Genomic DNA, 10,932 nt, shown 5'->3' with positions numbered 1-10,932 from the left:
AAATGAGACTTTTTAATGGCAGAGATTGGGAGTTAAATTTTCCCAAAGGTGGTTGTGCAGGAGGAGAAGAACCTGATTTATGACTGAGCCAACATAGGCTAACCAGGCCAGCTTGTCTTGAATTGCCCTGAATCAATGGATATTTGGGTGGCTTTGTCATGATTCCTTTTCAGGTCTCCATATATATTTTTGGTGATCCATGGTAACCTTCCAGCCAGAGCAGAGGTAAGAGTATCCTGTCAGGCTGGAACAAAGGCTTTCTGTTCCTGGTAGCCTGCAACTGCAAATTAAGCAGGCCACTGAATTCTAGGATATTGATCAATGAGGACAGAAAGTGTTAAAGAGGAGGTAAGACATCACTGTGCATATGCTCTCATGTTAATTAGAACATTTAATGTTTTCAGCATCTGAGCAAGGCACTTCAGGAAATTTAGAGTATTTAGGAAGAAACATTGCTAGAGATGTCAGCCTTTAATATTTAAAATTCATTGTATAACCTCATTTTAGTGGAAAAATAGAGGTACTATTTCCACGAAGATAATTATAAATCAGGTATTCTGTTACCCTTGAGATAGATAATTCTGAACTTTTTTGTATTAACTGTCATTGTTGCTGCTTGTCATTATGAGCCTTTAACTACCAAAGAATTCCTCGAACAAAAGCTATGAATTGTCACATTATGTTGTTAGGCTTATGTGCGGGATTTTCATGAGTCCTTTCAAGTTGTGAAAGCTGTAAATAGTGGTTTGAATGTTAAAATGCTTGTCTTCGATTAATCCCCAGACTCCAATGGGGTTAACAGCTGTTCCATGCAAAGATCAGGAAAAACAAAATGGGTTTGAGTAAATTCCAATTTATATCTGGCTGTATTTGAGAGTCATTCGTCAGAGAAAAGTAGGAGTGCTAGAAAATGCTTTCCAGTAGGGAGTAGTCTCTCTACTATCCCAACTCTGGGAATTACTAGAAAACAGTACCAAAGCATGATAGCCTTAGTCACAGTTTCCTTTTCACTCAGCTAAGTCAGTTTAATAAGGGAAGTTATATTCCAACTCTAACAAAGGGGTTGAGCTGCAAATGCTTTGCTATGGGTGTAAGGTTCCTTGTAATTTCCACATTTGATGGTGGAATTTGGGTGGTGAGACTGTATTGTATTTCAAAGCAGCTGCTTGAGATTTGAGGTTACAAAGGAAATTAATTAAGTTCTGACCTTCTAAATAAATGTATATGGTGATCTCATATGAAACACTGAAAAAACACAAGGAGGTGTCCTAAATTATATTACCCAGTATTTGAAGGAGCAGAGGGTAACGGTTCAAAGTAAATTTTGTAGCTATGCAATGACTCAGTAAGTTTATAAATTGTTGTAATTCTGTTCTCAGTAGCAAGAATTAATTCTTAATAACTTCCAGTGTGGATGCAGAGCAATTTCAAAGTTGTTCATGGAAACCAAGATGACTTGAATTATCATTTGGTTGATACATTGCTGAAAAATTTGTCTTGGAACACAGCATAAACAAAGTTCAACATTTCCTCCTTGAATTTATAATGCAGGCATATTACTTGATACTTCCTATGTAGTATAAACTTTCTTTGGTTAGATTTTGGTTAAAATAATGTGTAAGCATCTGTATTTCTTGATGACTTTATAGCCTGCCAATTTTACACCTAGGTCAGCTTGAATGGATTGATTTCTCCACGACAATAAAAGTAGTAATATATCATAGTTTCTTTTTTAAAAGAGATATCAGCTAAGTAGTTAAATGTTTACTTTTTATAATAAATGTAATATATACAAAATAAGAACTAGTTATTTGGGTTTTTTAAAGGTCATAAAATCATATTCTCATACTCACCATTACCTGACATGGCCCATATATTTGATGCCTAAATTCTTGGTTGTGCATATTAAATCATATATATATTTTGTGACTCTTGGATTTATGAGAGCAAACTGCTCTTCTTCCCATCTTATAATATTTTTTATATTGTTTGAGACTAAATACTTTTACTCGTTAAAAATTTACCTATGTTTATAATCATGTGGACTCTGACTTTGTACCTCTAGTGAGTGTGAGGTTGTCTTGAAGATGTCTTAGATTTCAGTTTGCCACAGGTAAGGCTATCTGTCTGAGTCTGCTGAGTGATGCAGCCTGCGGTATTATGGGCTGTGTTCTTTTACAAAAATTGATTGTTCTGAATTTTAACCAGAAGAATTTCGTAATATTATACTGTTTAGTAATTCAGTCTAAAATGAAGGACATGCTGATTTAAGCATATTTGCATCCAGAACTTTCTCTCTAAAGTTAAGCAGTGTCTGATATTTGCCAGTTAAAATCTTAGTAGGTTTATTTTTAATTTGTTAATGCTCCACAGCCTTTTTGAGCAAAAAGAGAATTAAGAAAGTTACCTGAGAGTTTCATGTTTCCAGGAGAGACAAAATTTTGTTCTCTCTGTGGATGAGGTTTAGACCTTTTAACTCATTTGTGGAAGGCTGAGACAAATGGGTGTTTTGAGGACTGTCACTAGTCAACAGATACTCTTTCTGTACATGACAGCCACTTTTCCATATCTGTATGGCTGCATTCTGTGTGAGAAGTAATTGGGGAGCAGCATCAACATATAAATGGTTTTTAAGGTAATGGTAAGAATCATGATTAATTGGGAAGCCCTGAAATTTTATAATGGGTTTTTCCTGGAGAGCCTTACATGCTCATTTTTTCCATTCACAGCCATTTGTCCCTCAAAGCTGCAGTGGTTTCAGCACCTGGAAGACTCCTGGAGTCTTGAAAAATGATGCCACTTCGACCTGGTATCACTTGTGGCCTGATTAGCAGAAATTTTGCTTTTGCCCTGGTGGTCTCCTACTATACTAGCAGAAGTGGCAGTGAAACTGTCAAGTTGTAACGAAGTTGCTGACCAACAAACAGGGATGAATTTGGGGTCTGAGACTTCTCCAAACAAGGATTTTTACTGAGTACTTCTTGTAAGCTTGCAGAGCCTAGCCTTGCTCTGAGAAATTTTTTAGTGTCTCCTTCATGGGTGATTCTTAGCAATGAAATAGCATCTGTTATGCAGTTGTTCAGCAGAGTCTATGACTTCGTCATGTGTGACGTGTTTGTTACCCAACACGAATATTGAATTTGTTATCAGCCAAGTTTCAGAACAAGCTAGTAATAAAAAAAATTTAATTGCATTAATGAAGTTTTCCAAGTTATGCATTTTGACTCTCAGAAGCCATAAGCTATTTCCAATTCCTTTCAGATGACTCGGTTGTGGATACTGGCTTCATTGTAATTTGAAATATTATATTTATATACATAGCTTAGTCATCTTCTGGATGAATGCAATGCAAATTCTTCTCCGCTTAGTTTGTAAAAGCTTTTATCAATCTTAGTCACCCAGCTGTTTTCATTGTCTGTATTCTACAGAGAAAGCAAGCTAGTCATTGCATGGGTTTTATCTCAAAGAGTGAAGAGGAGACGTGCCACTTCAGAAACCATGCAAATTAATAGAACAGATTTCTTAAAACACAGCTATTAATCACAGTTTAAAACACTGAAGAGCTGCTGATGAACTAAAAATCTTGGTTCCTTGCAGTCAGGTTTATCTGACAAATCATCATAAGCCAGTCCCTTAGTTTCAGGTATCGGTGTGGTTCCTTGAGTTTTTTGTCGACCTGCATTGTCTTGCCACTGTAGATTCTAGATGCATTCAGGAATGTAGGGTAAGGGGAACGAGTGAAATACCTTTGAACAGTGCGTATGCTTGTTAGTATTCCTCTCTTGCATTTCAAGTGCAACCAGAGTCCCACAGTGCAGCAGTGTGCACATGGACTGAGGATTTACCAGTTGGCCTGTAACTGCACATTCATTAAGTATTGCTTAAAGCACTAAAAAATGAGTAAGAACCACCTGGAAATCTGCATAGTTTGCTGACTTTTTATTCTTCTGAGTGAGCTTAATGTAGTACCTATAAATTGATCAGACATCTTAATATCTGCGTTTTCACAGTCTCCACATGTCTGTTTGAGATTCCTTGATACTTGTCATGATAGCTGGATTTCTTCAGGGTAACTTTTCCTTTTCAGTTTTATGTAATGTAAATTGTCATCCTTATGGTTTTTTTGTTTGTTTGTTTTTTCATGTTAACTCAGTCTCATTGTTTCTCTTTCTGGCTTAGTGATATTTTAGTGTTGATGTAATAAAATGAAATAAAGACTGTAAAACACTTGGCGATATCAGCCTATTTATCTTTATCTTAGTAAGGGCATTTAAGATATCTGAATATGTTTTTGAATATATATGTGTCTATATGTCTATGATATATATAGTCTCTGTGTGTACATGTGTGTACATATTCTTGTACATATATTTACGTACACATTTATGCTTGAATATATGTATGAACATATTTTCTTCCTGAAAAATGCTGTAAAAATAAAAAATACTATAAATCTACCAAAAAGTAGCAAGCCTGTTTTTGATACTGTAAAAATTACCCATGATAAAAACAGAGGTTCCAATGTGTTAAACCACAGCTCATTCCTGCATATACAGTTCTATAGCTAATGCATCCTGTCTTGTGGCAGTACTTCTATTCTGAGAGTTCTTTATCTGTTGTTTCTGTTCATTAGTTTGTTTTGTCATTTCTCTACCACTGTGTATTTGGTTTTCAAGGCATTTTATCTTCTTCTACTTAGAATTTTTTTAAGGCTTATTTTTTTTTCTCAATATGAGCCCATGTTTAGTGTTTTCATTTGAAATATACTGATCTTTCTTACCTTCTGAATTGTGTCAATAGGTTAAGTAGACACTGTGAATACTTTATTTCTTATTCAGCATATTTTCTGTCAGTTTTTATGCTGTGATTGCTGCAGCTTCTCCTATGTGAAATCTGAAATGTCCTCATTTGAGATTCAAAAAATTAAATGTCCTGTTTTCTTCCTTTAGTACCATAAAGATTACTTCAGCTCTGAAGAGTTAGTTAGTGTAGAGGTTTTCCAAGTTAAGTCTTACATGTCATAGCTTTCTTATTTCCTGAGAATAGTTGCTTTGGCCTTGTGACTTGAGTAAATCTAGTATATATATCCTCCAAACAATTTTTTGCTATATCTAGAAGATGGAAACGAAACACAGCCAGCAAAGCTTCAGTTCAAGTGCACATTCTGGTTTTCCCAAATATAGATGGGAGTTTTGATATAGCATCTTGGAAAAATACAGCCAAAACTATATTTCTCTGTAGTTTCAATTACATGATGTCATGTAATATAAACAACCCACAAGCAACTTATTTCAAGTAACATAATAGTGTGTGATTTAACTTTTGCTTGTTCTATTACATCTTTATCAAAAGGTGGACTGAAAGATGTAACTTTTTGGTGTGTTTTTAGAGTGTGCTAATTGAGCAGTTGGCAGTTAATGAAATCCTGTAATTACAAGAATACCTAGCGTTTACAATGTTCTTCACAATTTCAGACATACGTTTATAAAATTGCAGGTAGTAGATCCTTTTTGACATAATTTTATTGCATTATACTGGAGGAGGTAATGAGCGTGGCAGTTGTCACAGTGTCATGATTCTGTCAGTACTCCCCAAAACCTCCTGCAGTTTATTGCCTTGTGAATTTCCCTGGAACTTGTATCTTCCCCAAGCAAAATGGTGAAATCTATGGCATAGTAATTTAGTTGCTGGTTCAATAAAGCTAAGTTAAGAAAACTACTGATTCTAAGCATGGACTGTAAAAATGGTATTAGGAAAATATGGTGTCATTGACTCAATATGTTTTCAGCCTAAATTTAAAATATTTTTTCCTGTTCTGGCGGGTAGCCCCTCTTTATTTTCTGAAAGCAAGCTGGATTTATTACTACTTTTGCTCCAACATCAGTAATAAAAAAGCTGGGGCTAAATTCAACCTGCAGTAATAGTTGTGCCAACTGTTGTCTTTTGAACCACACAGGTGCAGCAGGGATGAGAGCATGTGAAATAACTTTGCCAGTAATGGAATACAGTATAGATCTTTGCTTTAGTTATGCTGTCTCTGGAGGATTTAAACAAATAAGGAGCAAGATCTTGCATATATAAAAGGAGAAAATGCCTTTTTTTCCCATTTTTTAATGGGTAGAATAGTATTTTTGTTTTCCTTTCATAGGCAGCATATGCCAACGAGGGTCTTAAAATGATCATTTGGACAGTGCACACAGCTAGATGGAGGATTGATTTTTATACCTGAATGTACTTGGAAAATGGCACTACTGAAGATCAGCTATGTACCTCTTAAGCATGCAGTTTGTGAGAACACAGGCCAGAGACCTGGCCTCAGACTTCCATTAGTTTCTCTTCTACTTTCTTTGACTCTTTGATGAGAGCTCAGCATTAAAGCAAATGTGTGCCTTTCCAACTTTAATGGCTGCGTTCTGCTGGTTTAGATAGCATGTTCATTTTGCTCAGTTGTTCTCTGTTTCTGTATTTCCTAGCATTTATTTCTGCTCTTCTCAAAGGTTTTGACCTGGAAAGAGTAAATGGAATGAATTTGTATGTTTGACATTAAGATGTAGTCAAATACATGTTTAAACTAGGCTGCAAAAGCTAGGGAATCCTTTTGTATATTTCCATGGGATGCATTATTAAATCTGAATTTGAATGTTGTTACATTACCGTTATACTTCAAAGGTATTTAAGTATAATATTACAGATTTTGCCAAATTCTGTATACAAAGTTTTGATAAACTAAATCCCCACCTGGTATTTGATGGCCTCTGATGCCATCAAAAAGGGAGATGTCTCATACTTCCTCTAATGGTTTACATGGGGTATCTCTGTGTTGGGAAATAGAAGTATAAGTATTTTATTTGCCAAAATCATGCTGTATTAGAAAGAAATCCTCACTGAAATTAAGAGAACAAAAGTATACCTATTCATTAAGGTTAATAAATATGTTCCTCAATTCTATTAATCGTCATGATAGATACAGCTAATATGAAAGTTTGGTTCTTCTGTCAGCCCTCTCATTCTTTTGTCATTGCAGTTCGTAGTGCCACTAGTAGCAGCGATAATTTTCAATGCAGATGTGGCAATTCAGTCTTTTTGGCTTTATTGCTACTTTTGCAGGTTCAGATTCATATGGGATACAGTGTCAGACTTGGAAAGATAGGTATATACATTAATATAGCTACATCACACAGTTCAGTTAAATTTAATGAGATTGGTAAGCTGTCAGCTCTTGTGTAAAGTATGTAAAGAACATAAGCCTTGCTCCTCTGCTGAATAAATTTTTGGTTTATTGTTTTAGAGTAATTAGTTTTATTTATTATATACTTGAGCTTCAGATTCCCTCTACAGCAGTAGACTAGCTCAGATGTGTGGAAGAAAGTACATGTGAGATGTGCTTTGTCCTTTATTGTGATACAAAGAGGAGTCGCCAATGCTCAAAAGAGATTGATTCTTGGTTTTTATATATATATTTTATTGTAAATATATAAAACTTAAAATATTGAGACCCCCTTGGTCATGCTGAAAAGTGCTGCGAAAAAAGCCAGACCAGAACAAAACTAAACAGTTTCTATTTTAATATGGTAACCAGGACAAAATGAAGTACCTATATCTGTCTTGTAAAGACGTATTTGAAGTCTATGAATAAGCAGAGACAAACAAAAAGAGAAAATAAGCCCAAAGAAAGTGAAAACAAAATAATGTTGCATTTGCACCAATCTCTGCTTCACAAGCTGTGAGCCTTTTTCGAGTCATAACTGAAGGCCGTACCCCTTACAGGAGAAAAGGGAGGTGAAGCACTGCTACAGCTTCAAGGAAGGGGGCTTTTCCAGGGCCACAGCACTCTTACTGCTACCATTGCCACATAAATTAGTCCATTCTTTTGAAACCATAGTTAAGCACCTTAGAAAATCATGGCATTTACTGAAAAAGTGTTGAAACCAGAGTTTCCCAGACTAGCCTAAAATTCACTCAGGTTATGCACAGGAAGGTGGGCTTTTTCACCAATGATAATAACAAAATAAACCAACAGGTTTATACAAGCAGAAAAACGGAGAGTTATCTGTTCTTCTTTTCCCCAGGTATTCATGTTGGTTTGCCTAAGATCCTGCACTTGGATTCTCAGTGATAGCTTTTTGCCTATCAAAGACAGCTCATCCCACTAGGCTGGTGGGACTGACTTGGCTGTAAGGATTTGTTTGTGTTGGTCAGGAGACAAGCTGGGGGTCTTAGAATTAGTGTGCCTTGACATGGCTTCTACAGCAGTGTGCACTCAGCCAGCACATCCATAAAACTTTAAGTTCCTTAGCTGAAAGTTGTTGTAAATATGAAACTGCCATCTGTAACATGAACTTATTGTTTTCCCTCACAAGGTTCTTGAAAGTGCATTGACCTAAACTGCTTATTTAAAAAATGTTAACCTCTACCCCAAGAAGTTGCTTGAGAATAATCATACTGTGTATTTTTATGCAAAAACATGAGCCAGCAGCGTGCCCAGGTGGCTAAGAAGGCCAACAGCATCCTGGCTTGTATCAGGAATAGTGTGGCGAGCAGGACCAGGGGGGTGATAGTGCCCCTGGACTTGGCACTGGTGAGGCCACACCTCTAATACTGTGTTCAGTTTGGGCCCCTCGGTAAAAGAAGGACATTGAGTTCCTGGAACATCTGCAGAGAAGGACAGTAAAGCTGGTGAAGGGTGTGGAGAGCAGGTCTTATGAGGAGCGGCTGAGGGACCTGGGGTTGTTTAGCCTTGAGAAGAGGAGGCTGAGGGGAGACCTTATCGCTCTCTACAACTCCCTGAAAGGAGGTTGTAGGGAGGTGGGTGTTGGTCTCTTCTCCCAAGTCATTAGTGATAGGACGAGAAGAAATAGCCTCAGGCTGCATCAGGGGAGGTTTAGAGTGATTATTAGGAAAAATGTCTTCACTGAAAGAGTGGTCAGGCATTGGAACAGGCTGCCGAGAGGTGGTGGAGTCACCATCCCTGGAGGTGTTAAAAAACCATGTAGATGTGGCACTTCAGGGCATGGTTTAGGAGGCATGGTGGTGTTGGGTTGACAGTTGGACTTGATGATCCTAGAGGTCTTTTCCAACCTTAATAATTCAATGATTCTATGATTCTGTGAAAATAGAACAACAGATCATAATTTCTAAATTTAAAATATACCTGAAAACATTTATTTTAGTTTATTGAAGATAGCAACAGATTGCCACAGAATTTTAAATTTAGTTTTCTTTTTGGATTTATTTTGTTGAGGTTTTATTCTTTTTTAAAACTATCTCAGAAAGATCTCTCAGACTTTCAGGAACAGGGAAGGAATGGTAGGGAAAAAAGCCTACAAAGTGCTGTTTGCTATGATTTCATTATTTTGTTTTACTTACTTAATTTACGGATGTTTTCTTCTTTATTTTATTGCACTTTGATAGGATGAAGCTACAGTACAAAAGTGGCTAGTCATTTTAATTTACATTAACGCTCATCAAGACTTTAGGAGAACAGAAGAAAGAAAAGCTATGTCCAGTTTTAATATAAAGATTGAGCTGTGTCTTTGGGAGTTGTAGTAGCAGAAAACTTAAGGCAGGTCTAAAAGTGGTTAATCTCAGCAAAGAAAGTAAACGGAAATTGTATTGCCATATGTCCAAAGGTATAGTAACTTTAGGTTTCTGTCAATAGAAAACAGTTTACGTCTTGTGACATCTGACATTTCATGACAGAAGACCTAATAGTCTAACAGTAATTGGTAGCTTGTTTGGAAGATCACTTTATCATATCCCATTACTGAGGCCTTGGTATAGAAGGGTCACAAGCTTCAAGGAATTTTTCTCACTGGCAGTTTTCAGCGGCCACTAGGTGACAATGTTGATCCAGTTTCAGATCTGTCTGTCTGACAAAGCTGTTACTGAAGTAAAAGGAAACGAACTCTTCAGGGGCTCTGAGGCTCTGTTATGCACAATTTGTGTTCTTTTATGGACTGCAGTTGCCCTTTTCCTTCAGGTTGTAATTGTTGCTGGTTTAGTCTTTCCGATAATTCAGCTTTTGGTAAATTAATCTGAAAATTAAGTTATCAGGTTTTGCGGTTGACTTGCAAAGTCAGGGAATTCAAACATAACTTGCTTCTAAGTTCTCTACTGTCTTGAAGGCAACCTTTTTTGATGTGGCAATTGCCACGTTCTTCCACCACTTTGTACCACTACTGATAGGAATGGGTTGCGAATATAGATCTTATACAGGTGTGTCAGGTTTCATAGTCCTTCTCTGTGGTCATAAAAGGCAATATATGAATCCTAGCCAAAAAATAAATTATTAATATCAGAGGCAAAAACCTTCTGACCCTTAAAAAGGACACAAGAAAAATTATTCAAGGAGGAAAAGGGAGCCTGTAATCCATCCCTGCTGATGCTTCCTTCCCTATAGATCAAGGCCATTTAAGAAGGGGCTTTGTGTGATTTTTTTCCCCCCAGACTAGGACGAATGCTCTGGATTTTCTTAGCCCTGTTTCTTAATACTCCTCAGAGGGAAAAGGTCTCAATTTCCCAGAGAATGTACTTGTGTAAAACAGTGCCATTCAACTTTAATAACTATAGGTTGTTCAAGGACTGGATGCCTGGTCAAACAAGAAAGTCATAAGTAAAGCCAAATGAAATTTGAATGAACTGCTGTCAGGCACCCAGATTTATTTTGCCTAAAATGAACTTGTTGTGTCAGTTAGTAGCTGTGTGCCTGCTAAAGTGACATCAGTGCTGCTGCCCATGAGCAATCGTTTGGATAAACTGAGAATATGCTGCTGGGGAAGGCATTCCGAGAGGGTACGTCAGAGAGTAAATTGCCCCTGGGAAGGAGTTCAGTATAAATAGCAGCCATGTGGCCATTATGCAACCAAAGAAATTTGTTGTCACACACCCATTATTGAGTGTAATCTAAATTTAATTGGAGTCCTAGTAATAGCA

Source organism: Phalacrocorax carbo, chromosome 6 (assembly GCF_963921805.1).
Source record: "Phalacrocorax carbo chromosome 6, bPhaCar2.1, whole genome shotgun sequence".
Classification (NCBI taxonomy): Eukaryota; Metazoa; Chordata; class Aves; order Suliformes; family Phalacrocoracidae; genus Phalacrocorax; species Phalacrocorax carbo.
This window is presented reverse-complemented; position numbering follows the sequence as displayed.